The 17,071-nt window shown below is 49.8% G+C and overlaps 2 protein-coding genes across 2 annotated transcripts in view; both read left to right on the top strand.

Moving 5' to 3' along the window:
* Positions 1-17,071, top strand: part of PPFIA4 (PTPRF interacting protein alpha 4) — a 91,220-nt gene that overhangs the window by 73,244 nt on the left and 905 nt on the right. The gene's annotated exons all lie outside the window — the stretch shown is intronic.
* ADORA1 (adenosine A1 receptor) overlaps positions 16,787-17,071 on the top strand; it is a 38,595-nt gene continuing 38,310 nt past the window's right edge. The window contains exon 1 of the mRNA XM_073217136.1: positions 16,787-17,017. The gene's annotated coding sequence lies outside the window, so the exon portion shown is untranslated. The remainder of the gene's footprint in view (positions 17,018-17,071) is intronic.

Here is a 17,071-nt window from a genome sequence, read left to right as displayed (position 1 = left end):
TTTGTAGGTTAATAATTGTAAAGCATTAGAATAACTGGACATGCAGTAGATTTGCATAAATGTTTATTATATAAAACTAATTTCCTTTTAATGTTTTTCAATAGTTTTAAATATTTCTTCATAAAAATCATGCAATTCCTTGTTATATTTATTCCTAATTAGTTTATATTTTGATGTTATTTTGAATGACTGTAGTTTTAAAAGTTTTTCTGTTTTTGCCTGTTCAGACATGAAACTGATGAAGTGAAATAAATTTTTTATCTTGATTTTTTTTGTCCGAGAACCTCGTAAAATGCTTCTGTGTATTTTTGTCATTTATCTGTGGATTCCTTAGGATTTGCACATAATCTTATCATCTGTGTAAAATAATAATTGCAGTTCCTCCTTATCAAGTCTTGTAACTTTCCTTCTTCCCCTCCTTTTCTCCGTCCCCTCCTTCTGTCCAAGTGAATGTGGTGATAATGTGCTTTCTTGTTCCTGAACTTGTAAGGCAGATTTCAAGGAATCGCTGTCAGTTATAATCGTTTCTGTGCGTTTTTAAGAGCTGTTGTCAATTTCTTTCTGCTTGTCATTTGCTAATGAATTTATAACCAATCAAATGCTTTTTTCATAGCTAGAGACATGATTTTTTGTCCTTTAATTCGTTAATGTGGTGAATTACATTAATCGATTTTTAAAAAGTAATAGAGCAACTTGCCTTGAATAAACCCATCTTGGTCATACATTCTTATGTATTGCGGTATGTGGTTTGCTAATGTTTTGTTTAGATTTTGCATGTATATTCATGAGTAGAATGGCCTGTAATACTTTTTTCATACCTTTTTCACACTTTTTTCATCTGGTTTTGGTATTAAGGTTATGCTAGGTTCATAAAATGCATTGAGGATTTTTCTTTTTTTATACTTCTGGAAGAGTTTTTGTAAGATTGAAACGATTTATTTATTTAATTTTTGATAGAAAATACTAGCTCAATTTCCTTATTGAGTACAAGACTATTCAGTATTTTTCATTTTGAGTTAGTTTTAGTAAGTGATATTTTTCTAGGATTGTTTTTCATTTCATCTGAAGTTTCAAACATTTTTGGTACAAAATCTTTTCTTAATGCCATTCTGTTATTTAGAAAAAATCTCTGTAGCCTGTGTAATTTTGTCCCTCTTTTCATTCCTAATATTTCTGTGTGCCTTCTTTTCTTTACCTGATCATTCTTGCCAGAATTGTATCAATTTTATTAGACTTTTAGAAAACTAACTTTTTGGCTTTTTAAAAAAATTGCAGTGTAGTTGATATACACTAACTTCTGGCATTATTGATCCTCTTTATTTTCTATTCTATTAGTTCTGGTTTCTATTGTCTTCTGCCTTCTATTTCCTTTGAAATTAATCTTTTTCTTTTCTTGACTTTCTCAAGTTGAATGCTTAACCCATTAATTTTCAGTCTTTTTATTTTCCAGTATAAGCATTAAAATGATTTCATTCTACAATACCCTTGTAATTGTATTTCACAACTGTGACACAGTGTTTTTGTTTTTAAGCTTTTCTAAATATTTTTAATTCCTACTATCATTCACTCTTTAATCCATGAGATATTGAATGTTTTATCTCTCTTGCTTTCATGAATGATATTTTCACTAAGTATAACAATTCTAGGATTTGTCACATAATAAAAATATATAAGAATAAGGATAAGAGTTATTTTTCCTTTAGCATATGAAAGATATTATTCAACAGTGTTCTGACTTTCAATATTGATGAAAAAAGCTGTCAGTCTAATTGTCAGTTATGTACTCGAAAGTTGTCTTTTTTCTCTGCATTTGATACATTTTCTTCTTTTTGAATTAAAAAAAATTTTTTTCAGCCATTCTGAAAGTTTCAGGATGCAGTCAGGGTGTGGATTCTTTTTCATTTATAGTGTTCATGATTAACTAGGCTTCCCAAGGTAGTGGACTGTTACCAGTTCTGAGAAAATTTCAGCCATTAACTCTTGATATATCGCTTCTACTCCTTCTTTCCCTCATGTCTTCTAGTATTCCAATTTTAGTTTTCATATTTTCCATCTCCTTGACTCTCTGAACTGCATTCTGGGTAATTTCTTCAGATGTGTCTTCCAGTACAAAATTCTTATGTCAGCTTTGTCTAATCTGCTGTAAGACCTGTCCACTTTGTTTTAAAAAATACCATTTAGATTGGGAAAATGTAACACAATTCAGAAAAGTGCAAAGCTATAAATGTACAGCTTACCAATGTATTAAAAAATAAATGCCAAGTAATCACCCTAGAAATAGAACTTTACCAACAGTCCAGAGGCCCCAAGCACGTCCTTTCCTGATGTCAGTGTGAGACTCATCTCTCTGGGCTCCTGTTTTCACATGATTTTAGGCATCCAAATTTACCTTTCATTCTTGTCCAGTCCATCAATACATGTAAAAAGAGGTTTTAATTATTATGTCCAATATTTTTAGTTGCCTTTAGGAAGAGGATCAATCAGTAAACTACTCTACTGTGTACCTTAGAAACTAAAGTCTATAACCGTGAAAAGTTAATAGTGAAGCTAGATGAACACATGTTTGGATTCTTAACAGTAACACAAAAATAGTACAAATTAGATCAATATCATTTATACAAAAGTGCACTTAAAAAAATTTGTGTTAAGGTATTATTGATATACACTCTTATGAAGGTTTCACATGAAAAAAACAATGTGGTTACTACATTCACCCATATTATCAAGTCCCCACCCATACCCCAGTGCAGTCACTGTCCATCAGTGTAGTAAGATGCCAGAGATCCACTATGTCCCTACTCTGTGATACAGTGTTCTCCCCGTGACACCCCACACCATGTGTACTAAACATAGTACCCCTCAGTCCCCTTCTCCCTCCCTCCCCACCCGCCCTCCCACACCCCTCCCCTTTGGTAACTACTAGTTCATTCTTGGAGTCTCTGAGTCTGCTGCTGTTTTGTTCCTTCAGTTTTGCTTCATTGTTATACTCCACAAATGAGAGAAATCATTTGGCATTTGTCTTTCTCTGCCTGGCTTATTTCATTGAACATAATGTCCCCCAGCTCCATCCATGTTGTTGCAAATGGTAGGATTTGTTTTTCTTATGGCTGAATAGTATTCCATTGTGTATATGTACCACATCTTCTTTATCCATTCATCTACTGATGGACACTTAGGTTGCTTCCATATCTTGGCTGTTGTAAAAAGTGCTGCTATAAACATAGGGGTGCATATGTCTTTTTGAATCTGAGAAGTTGTATTCTTTGGGTAAATTCCAAGGAGTGGGATTCCCGGGTCAGATGGTATTTCTATTTTTAGTTTTTTGAAGAACCTCCATACCGCTTTCCACAATGGTTGAACTAGCTTACATTCTCCCCAGCAGTGTAGGAGGGTTCCCCTTTCTCCGCATCCTCACCAGCATTTGTTGTTCTTTGTCTTTTCGATGCTGGGCATCCTAACTGGTGTGAGGTGGTATCTCATTGTGGTTTTAATGTGCATTTCCCTGATGATTAGTGATGTGGAGCATCTTTCCATGTGCCTGTTGGCCATCTGAATTTCTTCTTTGGAGAACTGTCTCTTCAGATCCTCTGCCCAGTTTTTAGTCGGGTTATTTGCTTTTTGGGTGTTGAGGTGTGTAAGTTCTTTATATATTTTGGATGTTAACCCCTTGTCGGACATGTCATCTACAAATATACTCTCCCATACTCTAGGATGCCTTTTTGTCCTGCTGATGGTGTCCTTTGCCATCCAGAAACTACAAAAGTGCCCTTCTATAGGCTCATGCTGGATGTGGGTCAGTTTTAGAACATCGATCCCGTTCCTGAGAACTGGTGATCAGCGAGTGGAGCCACAGAGCAGCCTTCAGCAGGGCACATCTCAGCACAGGCCCCTGGTTTACATCACTAGTGATGTTTTTCAGCTTTAGTGTCAGTTGTTTCATGAAAAAAAAAGCAAATGGATCCAAACATTGCCTAGAGATAGACACCATAGAACATTTCAGGTTCTGGGATCTATCCAGTGCATTCACATAATCCTAGGAAAATTGAGTCTTCCTGGCGAGCATAATTCACTTTCACTGCAATGAGTTCCCTGGAAATGAAACCCCACTGATAGACCTGCTGGTATAATGCCCAATATGCTAGACACAGCCTCACATTCAACAGTGGCTAAAAGCATGGACGTCAGACTGCCAGGGCCAGAGCCGCTGAGAAGTCTTTGCTTCTTGACGTCTTGATGCCTCAGTTTTAGTATTTGTGAAATGAAAATAATAACACTGGAAAGTATCCCACAGGTTTGTTGTGAGGCTTGTATGAATCAGTCCATGTAAAACCCCAAGAACAGTGCTTGGCCCATATGAACACCAATAGATGTTAAATTCAAAAATGTAAAAAATACAGAAACTCAAAGCAAGATTCATATTTATCAAAATCTGAGAATTTCTCCTAAAATGTAACTTGATGTCCATCAAATAGCACTGTATTTCTTTACCACTGTGACTTCACTGTGCTCAGAGTGGTCCAGCAATAAGATGAAGGCTGGTGCCGGGGCCTGTCCCCATCCACGTGTCCAGCTCTGGCTCAGCATGAGCACTTCCTCCAGCCGGCGCTTCGGCAGTGGTTCACGTTCAAGGTTAGGGTGTTTACAAGTCTCATCACATCAGTAAGACATGAGCCGCCTGAGGTCTGACAGGCAGGCCCTTCAAAGCCTTTCAGTTCCGGGTGGTGGGGAAGCAGTTCAGTAAACCCACCCAAGTTTCCATGAGTTCACCACACACAGTGCCTCCCTCCTCTGCTCCCTCTTCTCCCAAACTTCCAGTAAACTGATGATTGTTAAAGCAGGAGAGGAAAGGCAATTCACAAGGCTGGTGACTTCCTCCACGGCCCCAAATGAATGTGATGTGCAAAATGCACAGTGCCTGCCCCTCAAACAGGGGGTGTGATGCACGCTCCTCTCCGTGGGCATGAGGCCCTGGAGCCCCTCGCTGCCCTCCTTCCTTTCCTTTGTGGGAGCCCCATCTTCCAGCCACGAGACCAGTTGTCGCGTGTTTACACTCTTTTTAACAGCTTCTTGAGATGTGGCGGTCTGGTCTTGTCCAAAGTCTCTGGTGTGCTTTCTTTTGGGGCCAGGGGGACACAGGTCCCTCCCTGGTCTCATGGAGAGGGGCTCCCTGATAAATACGACTCTTGCTTTTACGTTTCTGCACTTTTTACTTGTTTTCTTTGTGTAAGTTAATGTTTCTTGGGCATTTACTATGTGCCAAGGACTATTGTAGGCGCTTTCCACCTAATTTATTCAATCGGGAAGGCAACAGGCAGCCTAAGCTCCATTTGGCTCTTCTCAGTAGGGAAAGGGGCAAAGGAAGGACGGGAGCCACGTCCCAGCCCACCCGCCCCCAGCGGCCGGGCCCTGCGCTCCCTCCTGGCGACGGCTGCATGCCTCTCTCCGCGGCGGCGTCTGCGGCCGGCCGGGGACCCTCCTGCCTCCCTTTCCATTCCTGGTCTCTCACGGCCGCTCCCTAACTGCTGTGTCTCTGTCACGGTGCTTTTCACGTCATCTGTAGCCATCTGTCTCCCTGCCCATCTTCCCCTCTTAGGGCAGAGACTGCCTGTCATCTCCGACCGCTCAGTGCCATGGCAGACCCTCCAAAGATTTCGCTGAATGAATGGCTTAAGGTTCTATCATTTCCACATAAGAATGTCCTGAGTTAATCTCTCTGCCCCCATTCCATGAACGGCGTGGCGTGGGGTCTCGCCCTTTCTCATCAGGACTCAAACTCCTAACTGACGCTCCTTCTCCACCTTTTGCCTTACTCCCCCCACTTTCCTCACTGCCTCAAGGGTCCTCCCTCTAAGCCCAAATTCTGTTGTGCTGTTGCTCTGATTAAATATTTTGATGCTTCTCATTGGCCCTGGGATAAATTCAAGGCCTCACTTCTTGCCTCTGTTCTTCTTAAACCTCTATTTTAGCCGTACTAAATGGTAGCGTATGTGGGGGGTGTGTGTGTGTGCGCGCGCGCAGGCCCGAGTGCCTTTGCACATATGCCTTCTACCTAGGATGCTATCCTGTCTTCTCTGCCTGACAATCTCCTGTCCATCCCCTGAGATCCAGCTGCCATGTCTCCCTTGCTCATGAGCTTTCTGGGACCCTACAGCCTCCACCTTCAGAGGATGAGACTTCTAGTTGAGCATTATTTGTTGATTGACTATCATTGTTTGCTTACATATCTATGTCCCCGTCTCTCCTGGCCCACTAGACTCTGAGTCCTTTATTATCCTGTGCTTGGTATCCATAAATATTTTAAAAAATACTGGAGGAAACGGGGAAGGAGGTGCACATCTGCATAGTGAAGACTGTTTTCATCCCAAAGGGCCTGGAAGAAAAGCGAGAAGTCACTAAGGCTGACATGGCTGCCAAAGATGATGGCCCAGCCCTCCAAACGTGGGCTTCCCCTCCAGCCTCCCCCTCTCACCTCTCTTCTCCCCGTCCCCTCTCACTTCTACCATTCCCTTCTCCCTCCCTCTCTTCTTCTTTTTTGAATTCATTTTCCTTTCCTTCCTTCTCCCTGTTGCCATGTAACTTTAATGTTAATCATATACTGCCCCAAACAACATTAGAGCAATAGTAATGGAAATAAGCAATAATAATAGTGCTTACACAGTTCTGCTACTATAGTAAATCAGATTTTCATTAGGCCATATTCCTTCCATCTTTGTGTGCCCACATCATTCTGCATACTTGTAGCCATGATGTAGTTTTAATTCTGTAGTCTACTTTTTAACCTAATATCAGATGCATTTCCACGCTCCTACATAGTCTCCATAATTATCATGTTAAAGGCTGCATGATATTCTGTTGGCTGGGTATGCCAAGGTCTACTTAACTGTTTCCTCTCTGCGGGATGCTTCCCACTTCTCCCTGCTGTCTGCTGTGGTGCCCATGGTCTCTTTCTTCTTTCTGCCACCTGCTCACGTTTCCCTACTGTCTCCTTTCTGTACTCTTTTGTGTCTCCGTCTGCCTGCCTGCTGCAGCCCTCTCCTGGAGCAGCAACTTGCTCGCCAATAGGTATAGAGATCATCTTAGGGGACCCAGAATTTTGAAAAAAAATTATTAAACTTTGTTCTCCTTAGGAATAATGCTCCTTAGGACATTTTTGCTATTTTTGTACCCTTAAAACAGTATATATGAAAAACATTGTTCACAAGGGGTAGAAGCACAGGACCAGGTTGACGGCTCAAGCCTGTGACAACACCATGTTAGCAGTGGGAGAGAATGAGAGAAAACCTGAGTATCTGTCACCAGGAACACCGCCTCCTAAACCATGACGGTTCCCTGCTAAGAATACTATGCAACAGTCAAAGAGATTGTTGGAGGTCTGTATTTACTGATTTAGGCTTTTTAAAAAATGAATTTAGTTGCAGAATATTTGCAGTTATAATTTATGTAAAAAAATAACAGCAAAACCCAACCCCACATGATAGTACCATATATTTTCTGTGGATATATTATGCAAATATAGAGACAAGCTGGTAACAGTGGTTACCTCTGTTGCTTAGGGGAAAGGATCTGAATTTGGGGGGCCTCATCAAAGGAAATTGGAGGCTGAACTGCAATGATTTCATTTTTTTTAAGTCAAGGAAAGTATATTCACATACTGCTTGTATGACAAAAAATTAATTGAAAAAACGTCTCCACTGTGTGTCTTTCTATTTGTATTGTACACCGACTAGCCCCTGATTTAGGTGCTGGCCATGAATAAATGAAATGTAATAAGAGAATGCAATTAAATATGCAAATGCCCTTTGGGGAAGCACAGGCTTTTTGCTTTCCTCGTGCAGGAATGCAGGTTGTTTCGGACAGCGTGGTGAGCCTGGGGTGGAGAGCAAGGAGGTAAGGGAGCCCCTCACTTAGACCCTGCCTCAGCCAGTCCTCCCCACCCCCCACCTGGCAGGTGGAAGTTGGGGGTTTTGAAGCTCAGTGTCTCGCACTGGGTCCCGGATGGAGGACGACAGATGGGGCCACAGAGCCCTCCTGCTCGGACCGAGGGGAACAGGTGGAGACTCCAGGGCCAGAGTGTGAATGCTGGCAATTCATGAGTGGTGCAGGCAGGCGGAGTGCCCAGCTGGGGGACAGTGACAGCTGGGCAGCACGTGGGCGGGGGAGGGAACCTGGGCACAGGGGTGGGTCGGGGTGCGTGGGTTTGGCTCTAGAGGAAGAGGTGCAAGATGGCAGAGGACAAGGGAGAGAAAGAGGGGGAGTTCCTCTTGTCCATCCTCTGGGCTGGAGCAGGAGTGAGGTCAGAGGTCCAGGCCGACCTGTATAGCTAGGAAGCTGCGTGTTAGTGGACATGAGGGGAGAGAAGAGAGTTTCTGCCCCTTCGCCTGCCTCCCCCATCCCCAGCTGTCCTCTACAGCCTAACCCTGAGGCATTTGGGCCATTCCAACAGCTGTGCTAGCCCTCTGGCTGGGTCGTGGCCTGGGCAGAGCAGGGGCGCAGCTGCCACCCGTCCCCTTGCAGATAAGGCGCAGGAGCACAATTTGGTGACTAGGTTAGGGAAGTCTCCCAGCAACCCGTTATGAAAAGTACTATCACTTCCATTTTACAGGTGAGAAAACAGGCTTCTTGGTTATGTAATGTGCTCTAGGTCAGACATTAAGAAGGGGCAGACGTGAGATACAACGCCAAATTTGTTTGACGGTAGAGACCAAACTCATAACCTAGAAGGAGGACTGAATTCACAAGAAGCCCCGTGGGAAGCCCGAGTCCCCCGTTTCCAGGGGGAACAAGAGGTGGGTGGGTCTCAGTTAGCCTTTCTCAGTGTCCAGTTGAGAGCAGCTAGGTGAGCTGGGGTGAGAGTAAAGGGAGCTGGGGAATCCTCTCCTCGGGAGATTTCTCCAAGTAGCAGCAGTCCCATCCCTTTGGGCTGGACGGAGGCTGCCTGGGAAAAAGGGACCAGAGCCCTTTGCATTGACTGTCAGGGGGCCAGATTCTTTCCATTTCCTCTGGGTGGTCAGGATCGCTGGCACCTGGAGGGGACCAGGGGCATTGTCTGTATCCCCCTGTTTGGTCCATCCTGCCAGTGGAGCACCTCACCTGAAGGCTGGCTTGGTGGACCTGCCAGCCACCCTAACCCAGAGCCCGGATAGGGCTCCTCCTCCCAGCCTCAGGAGCCCGGCCGGCCCGGGGCGGGCAGGGGAGGCAGTGGGAGCTGCGGGGTCAGGTGGCCCTGGCCAGCGCCTCACCCCACGCCCAGGCTACCATCTGGCCAGCAGGGGGACCCCGAGCCCCAGGCAATGGCTCTGAGCGGGGCGGCTTCCTGTGGCTCTGGTTCGCGTCCCTCTGCGGGTCCATGTGCCTCCCTGAGCCTCAGTTCCCTACTCTGCGAAACGGGAAAATAATTACATTTACTTCACCAGCAATGCTATGCGAGTTAGGTGAATTTTAAATGATGAAGTGTTGCTAGACTTTTTCTTGTTATTGCACATAATCCTCTTGTTATTATCCTGAACATTCAGCATTCAACAAACGTTTCTTGAGCTCTTCTAGGCAATAGGAGCTATTTCACTCCGTGGTTGAAGTCCGTCAGACCCTTGGGCAGGAACAGTTGTTGAAACAGAAAAGCCCAGTAACTGGAGGGCTCCTCTGTGAGCAGCCAGATGGAGTTGGTGGCTCTTAGGTACAAGAGGACACCTCTAGCCGCTCCTGTTTGCTCATCTGGCCTGAAATTTGGAACTTTTGGGTGGGTCCATGGAGGGGGCATGGAGCCCAGGCCATAGCCCACCCTCCACTCTGACTTTGGGAAAATGCCCTTAGAGCAAAGACCATGTGCCCGTGCCCTCTGATGACTGTGTCTTGGGTTCAGGGCAGAGGGAGGAAGCAGATGTGAACAAAGTAACTCCAGACCAGCATTCACAGTTCTGCTTAAGATCAGCAAATGAGGGCCGGGGTAAGACTGGAGCCGAGACAGTGGTGCTGAAGCCAGAATCTGTGGCCAAGCCTGAGTTTTCCAAAGCTCTCCCGTATACTCTTTGCCCAGGAATGTGGACCAGTTCAGATTCCTCAGGGTGGGAGCCCAGTGGTCTGACTCCGGGCCTCCAGGCCTGCTGGGCTGGGCTTCAGTGGGACGATCACTGTGATGGCCTGTGCCTGGTGGGCTCTCTGACAGGCCTCCAGGGGAGGAGAGGCCCCATTCCACCCAGTAGCTTCCCACCAGCCTCTGGCTTCAGTCTAAGCCCTCGGCCAGGATGCTGTCCACAAAGCACCTAATCAGGAGCTCGGAGTGATTGTTTGTTCCCAGATGGTTTGTTCCCTTGGGTGGATTGCAGGTTCTCTGAGAGGGGCTCACTGTGGTGTGTTGGAAAGAGCCCTGGACTGGGAGTTGCAGGCTTGAACTCATATTTCAATTCTAACACTTGGGGGTTCCAGGCCTCTCTCTGAGCCTTGGTGTTTTAATCTGTTCAAAGGGATCATAGATCATAATGGAGTCCCAGCCAAGGGGCATAGTGATGTGTGAGATAAATTCAAAACAGGGCCAGGCAGGTGGGTCTGCCTTTCCTTCTGCCTGTGCCTGCCCAGAAAGATGAAAATGTGTTTTCACACAAAAACATGTACACAGACAAGCATAGCAGCATTAGTTATGGTAGTCTGAAAATGGAAACAACCTAGATGTCCATCAACTGAAGAATGGATAAACATCCAATGGAATATTATTTGGCCATAAAAAAGGAATGAGATACTGACTCATGGTACAGTATTGGGGAACTTTGTAAACATTATGCCAAGTGAAAGAAGCCAGTCACAAAGAACCACATACCGTATGGTCCCACTAATATGAAATGTTCAGAGTAGTCAAATCTGTAGAGACAGGAAGTAGGTTAGTAATTGCCTGGGTCTGTAGGCATGGATAGAGGGTGGGAAATGAGTGCTAATGGGCGCAGCATATTTGGGTGAGATGACAAAAATGTTCTAAAATTTAATTAGGGTGATGGTTGCACAGATTTTAAGTATACCGGAAACCACTGAGTTGTATACTTTACATGGGTGAACTTTATGATATGTAAATTATATCTCAATAAAGCTGTTAAAAATATTGAACTGGATGTCCTGAATTTAATATGGCCAACTCTACTTCTGTCCTTTCTTCCTTCTTTCTGCCAGTCTTCATGGCCTTTATGGAAGGTGGTGGGCATATGCCTCTTTCTTAATGGGGCAAGGGCTCCCCTTGATGGGTGGAAAAGAATGGGAGGTGGTGTTAGGGAGCCTGCCTAACCCCCAACAGAAGTCACACAGCTGCCTTGCTTCCATTTCCCCTTTTGCCCACCGCAGGGAAGGGAAGTAGGGTCGTTGCCCTTGCAGCCCGGAGGTGGCGTCCGAGGAGCCCAGGAAGGTGAGGGTCAGTGTACTGGCCCGGATGGGGTGCGCTCTAACGAGTCCGTTCTGAAGCAGAGCCAATTCCAACTCTTCCAGGTGTGCTCAGGCAGCAGGTGGGGCACCCAGAGGCACCTCTTTGGCTGCAGTCAGGGCCAGAGAAGTCACGAGACCATGGCTGGTGCCCTGGGGGCTGGGGTGGGGCAGGGGTGGAGGCATGGGCTGCAGGGTGAAATGTCACTGGTACCTGGGAAAGCCGATCCTTTCACCGATGTGCAACACGGAAGGACAAATGGCCGGCATAGGTCTGGTGGGGCAGGCGGGGGAGCGGAGGAGCTTCGCGGGAGAGATGGGTCGAGGCAGAAGGCCTGGAGCCTCCCCTCTAGGCTCGGTGGTGGGGAGTGGCTTGGACAGTTAGTGCTTCCAGGTCTGTGCGCATCAGAAAGCCGTGCCCAGCCAGCTGTCATTAACCACTTAGGATACTTGACGAGAGGGGCCTGTGCTCAGTTCCTCTTCGCTCTGATTCATCTCTCCCTTGCCACGCTTCCCTCCCTCGGGCTGGGAGCATGCTCAGATCTTTCCATCTAAAGCCAACCCTTTTTTGGCCCCATTCTCCTGCAGCAAACAGCCCTTCTTGTATTCTCTTCCCTGCCAAGTTCTTTCAAATCCTTGCCTGCCCCCACAGCACCCCCTTTCCTATGTGCTCCAGTGTTTACCCAGGAGATGGTGCTTCTACCCCACTTGTCACCAAATCCTACCACCCCCCCCTCAGATGGCTCACGGCTGCTCTCAGTCCTGAGCCACTCGGCACCCCTCTGCCCGAAACAGCCGCTCTCCTGCCCCCCACACTGGCTGCTCTCCTTCCCGGATGCTGTGGGCACAGTCCCACTCCTCTCCGACTTGCGCATCCTCTCCCCGAGCCGTCTCATCACCCCCTCCCTGGGCTCTGACCACCGCCTCAAATGAGATGACGCAGCTGGAACTCTGATCGTCCCCTTGGCCATTTCCACAAGCCTGCTGGGCCCTGCGCCTATGGCGCATCCCCCCAACCTGTCGGGATGGGACTTTGATCCTGCTTGGATCTCCCTTACGGTCAGCAGCCCTTCCCCAGCTCCCAATCTGAGTCATCTTTGCCTTCCCATTCTCCCTGGCTGGCTTGACTGGCCAAGGAGCCCAGGAGACCCGTGTGACACTCCGTTTGTCCGTCCTCCTGGGCACTCTGCACAGGGTCTCAGCCAATCTTCCCAAAGCATCTCTCAGAGTGAAGTTCCTGCTCAAAAACCCCCAAAGGCTTCCCATCACCAATAGTGTAGACTATGACATCTATCTAGTGATTTGCAAGCTGAAAAGTACTTTTGAATACGTAAGATAGGTGACATGATGATTCCTCTTTCATGCAGAGGAGGACCAAGGCCCAGAGAACCGTGGTGAGTTGTCGGGGTTCACCCAGAGCTAAAAGGTGGAGCTGGGAGTGGGGCTGAGGCCATCGAGCTTTAAGGGGGTGCACTGCCCGGGCTCCACCCCCATCCCATGGCTGCAGTTGGACAAGTTTATTGCCTCTTGTGGTCTCAGTTTCCTTCTGTACAATGGACAGGTTGAGTAGAAAATCAGATTTTCACATTTTTTTAAAGCCACAATGCTAACAAACACATACGTTCCAGTAAAATCCCATACCAGGAATGCGTATGTGACGGTCAAAGCAGAGCTGCGCTGGCTGAAGCAGGGGCCGCTCTCTAAGTCCCCGGGACAGGACCTCTTCCCCAGCCTGGGAGGTCCTGAGGGAGGGGTCCCCCGGGCTAGAAGGCTGCCAGCCGTCCTCCAGACACTGACATCCCCTCTTTTCCATCCCTGCTGGAATTCAGCTAGAGCTGGGCTCTGTCAGTGCGGGCAGGAAAGACTCAGGTTAGGTGTGGGAGGGGCGCCCTGAGGCCCGCAGGAGGGATGGTGTATTGGGGCAGTTTACACCTTAAGGGCCCCACCTGACCCGGGGCCCTGTGAGATGCGGTGGGGAAGGTGGCGCTACGGCTTTTTTATCTCTTGGCCCCAGTGCTTAGCTCACTGTCTGATGCAACAAGGGGTTCAGTAAATGTTTGCTGAGTAAACGAAGGAAGGAGTAACAGATTAAGAAAGAAATGAAAGTGACATTCTTGCCTTGGGACTCGGGAACAGTTCCGCGTCTGGAGGGACTTGGAGTGACTAGCGCCAACCTGTCCCCTGCTTCCCCTGCCCTCTCAAACCCACAGACACGCAGGGGACTACCCAGTGCTCGCCGATGCTCCCTCCCACGGACGCCCTCCTCCGGCAGGAGCCTCTGACCTGGAGGAGGCAGGGCGGGGAGGGAGAAAGAGGCAGAGGGACCCGGATTCCCAGCCTGAAGAACGCAGAGGCCTTGCAGGTGGGCCCCTGTGGGAGGGCTGCGGGCTTCCCAGGTCATCAGAGGTCTTCTCCTTCCAACCTGCGCGCCTAGCCCTGCTTCTGCTCCTCTTCCTCCACTTCCTCACTGCCCAGGGCGATGCAGGGGCCAAAATAACCCTCTGCCTGCCGGAAGGAGAAGAGGTGCATCATAAACCTCATCTGCTCCCCCAGGCTCCCGGGGCCTGAGCTGCACCTTGACACCCCTTCCCTGCTAGTGTCCGGAGGGATGGCTTCCCTCTGTGGCCAGTCCCCTTCCTGTCCAGTTCGGAGAACTCCAGGAAGGAGGAAGTGGAGGGTTGCCAGCCTGCCCTCCCTCTCCCCATACACACCTGCCAGCAGTGCAGAGACTGCAGGTGTGAGGGCCCAGGATGGGCTTCGGAAGGAAAGACGTGGGGCCGAGAGGGAAAGGGGGGAAGGGGCCAGGCCAGACCCTGGGGGTCTTTAGACTCACTGTGATGTTATCTTGCCCCCCAAAGCCACATGCCAAATAGAGGCTTTTCATTTACGGTACATTTACAGGCACCCAAACCTGGTACCTGTGGGATTTGGTGCGGACTTAGCATGACTGGCTGCACAGAGCAGATTCCATAGTTTGGCACTCCGTCCCTCCAGCACGGCTACCCCACCTGACCGGAGCTGCCTGCCCGCCTTGTTGCTAAACCGTCTGTGTAGACACCCTCCGTGGGCCAGCTCATCAAGCCCCCGTCACCACGCCCTGAGGTGGTATTCCTATGCAGATTTCACTGATGAGGAAACTGAGGCTCAGCTGTTGGAGGCAGGGCCAAGCATGGGGGTCACGTGGTGTAGAGCACGACCTGGCACGGGAGGGTCATCTAGTCGGCTTCCTGGCCATAATCCAAAGGTGAGAGGTTTTGGCTCAGTGTGAATTCTGGGCAGCTTGGTCCCATGTGCTCTGCCTGCACCTTCCCATGTCACCCTCTCCCCGCTGCAGGCCTCTGACCTGTACCTCCTCCACGGCAAACCTCTGTCTCAGCCCTGGAATCCACCCTAGGCGTGGTAGGCAGGACTTGGGGGTTTCTAGGTAGAAAGGTCCAGCCCCCATTGCATCCATCTTCCCACTTTGGAATGGACTCAGCAGCCGTTGGAGCAGGACTGGACAATAGGCATCAATTGTCTCAGTTGACTGATGGGCACTTTTTGTCCAGGAGAGGAAAAGTGACTTGCCCCAGGGCCACACAGCCAGGGTGGCAGAAGGCCTCGGAGCCAGCTTCCAGCTCTTCTGAATCTCAGTCAAGAGGCCTTGCTGCCCAGGAGCACCGTGCTCACCCCTGACGCCCCCACCCCTCCCACCCAGAAGGAGGTGGCGTGCTTTCTCCAGGGATGGCCCCTGCCTGGGCCAGCTCTGTTTTCAAACAGGCCAGTCAAATCCCCTGGAGGCTTGGCCTGGGAACAGGCAGGGTGGAGGGAGGGAGGGAGAGAGAGAGGAAGGAGAAAGGTTTTAGCTTATTTTACCCAGAACCGTGGAGCAAACAGATTACCCACAGGTATTATGCAAATGATCTGCTGTGTGTCAGCTACCCATGGTGAGAGTGGGGGGTCCCAGGTTGAAGATGCTGCTGAAGGTCAGTCAGGGTGACCCAACCCCTGCCCTAAAGCCTTAATGCCAAAGGTCTCTGGCCCAGGGAAGAACTGCGAGGCAGGGGGATAGACACTAAGGCTTGCATGCCCCCGTGGCATGGGGAGTAGGCAGCCGGTCAGATGCCACTGCAGTGTGAGGAGGCCTGCAGGGTAAGCGGAGGCGAGAGCGGGAAGGAGAGTGGGCGTTTCCTAGGTCTCCAACTAGGCCATCTGAGGCACGGATTCCTTGCTCCCCCTGAAGGCAGAAATGGAAGTTATCTGTCCTCACACTGGGCTTCCTCCTCCCCCAGGAAGAGTCTCACCCCCTTCTTCCCTCTGTCCCACCCCATTCGCCCTGTGACTCAGCCCAGACCCCCAGCAGAAGCTGTGTGCTTACCTGCCTCTGGGCAGAGACCCCCTATCTTGGTATCCTGAGACCCAGCAAGGGGCCGTGCTCTCAGGGGCTGGGGTGTGGCCAGGTGGCACAGGGGCCCCCCAGCCTAACTCTCTGCCTCCCCAGGGCCCTTTCCTAATACCCACAAACAAGGATTTCTCTGGTCCGATCACTGCCAGGCACCTGTTCTGAGTGAGGGTCTGCCCCGAGGTGGTCCTTAGCTGGCAGCAGCAGGCCCCCCGAGTGGAAACTGCAGCAGAAGGCAGCCAGGAGAGGGGTTGGGATGGGGCACAGAGGGGAGAGCACTGTGTTGGGAGTCTTACTCTGGGCCCACTGGGATTTGCTGTGTGACCTTGTGGAAGTCCCCTGCTTCTCTGAGTCGGCTTCTTTATATCGTGAGGGGATCGCACTGGGCCCCGTGTGGCTTAGGACTGTGCTAGGAAGGTGGGGGGAGAGAGGTCACCCAGGACAGGGTAACACTGACAGAGACCATCTTGGGAAACAAGTCTCAGCCTCAGTGCCCAGTACTGCGAAGGGGAAATCGCTAACAGACTAAGAGGTAGTCCTGGAAGAGGAGAAAGGACTCTAATGGCTCAGGACAGAGCCTGCCAAGTAAAGTGCCCGGGAGGATGCTGGTTCCTAAGAATGAGCAGGGGCTGGCTCCGCAGGAGAGCAGGTTCCCGCAGGGAGGGACGAGGGTGTGTGCCGGGGCTCCCAGCTGGCCGCTGGGGGAAGTCGGGGTCCGGTGGGGGGTGGGGACAGCATCTAGGCCCTGCAGGTGGGGTGCTGCGCTGGGACTCGTGCAGGGGTCCCGGGAAGCCAGACCAACGCCCGGCATCCCGATCTGAGAAGGGAGGGAGTGGACGGGGACGCTGCACCTCTGTCCTCTCCCGAGACTGGATTCACACTCCAGACCCTAGGAAAGCTCACATTTTCCCAGCTTTTCTCACCCAGAATCGCTTCCTTTGTTTAGAGGAGGGGTGGGGGAGGAGACGGAGGGTGAGGAGGGAGGGGCCGCCGCCGCCGCCCCCGCCCCCTCCCGGTGTGCGGAGCCCGACCGTCACTCAGCTCCCGCGCCGGGGGCGACGGAGGCGCTGGCGCCCGAGTCGGGTCCCGGCCAGCCGCCACCACCCTGGACCTCGCAGGCTGGCCCTGGACTCCCCGGGCATCTCCGGAGCGGGCGGCCGCTTGAGGCGTCGAACTGGGCGGGCGCCTGGGCGGAACGGTTCAGGTGCCCAGGAGCTCAGCCAGCTCTGGTGACCTTGGGTAAGTGCACCGCAGATCGCCCCGTGGCTCCCCAGTGGGATGCTGGGGAGGGGT

This window comes from Manis javanica, chromosome 11 (genome assembly GCF_040802235.1).
Source record: "Manis javanica isolate MJ-LG chromosome 11, MJ_LKY, whole genome shotgun sequence".
NCBI lineage: Eukaryota > Metazoa > Chordata > Mammalia > Pholidota > Manidae > Manis > Manis javanica.
This window is presented reverse-complemented; position numbering and strand designations above follow the sequence as displayed.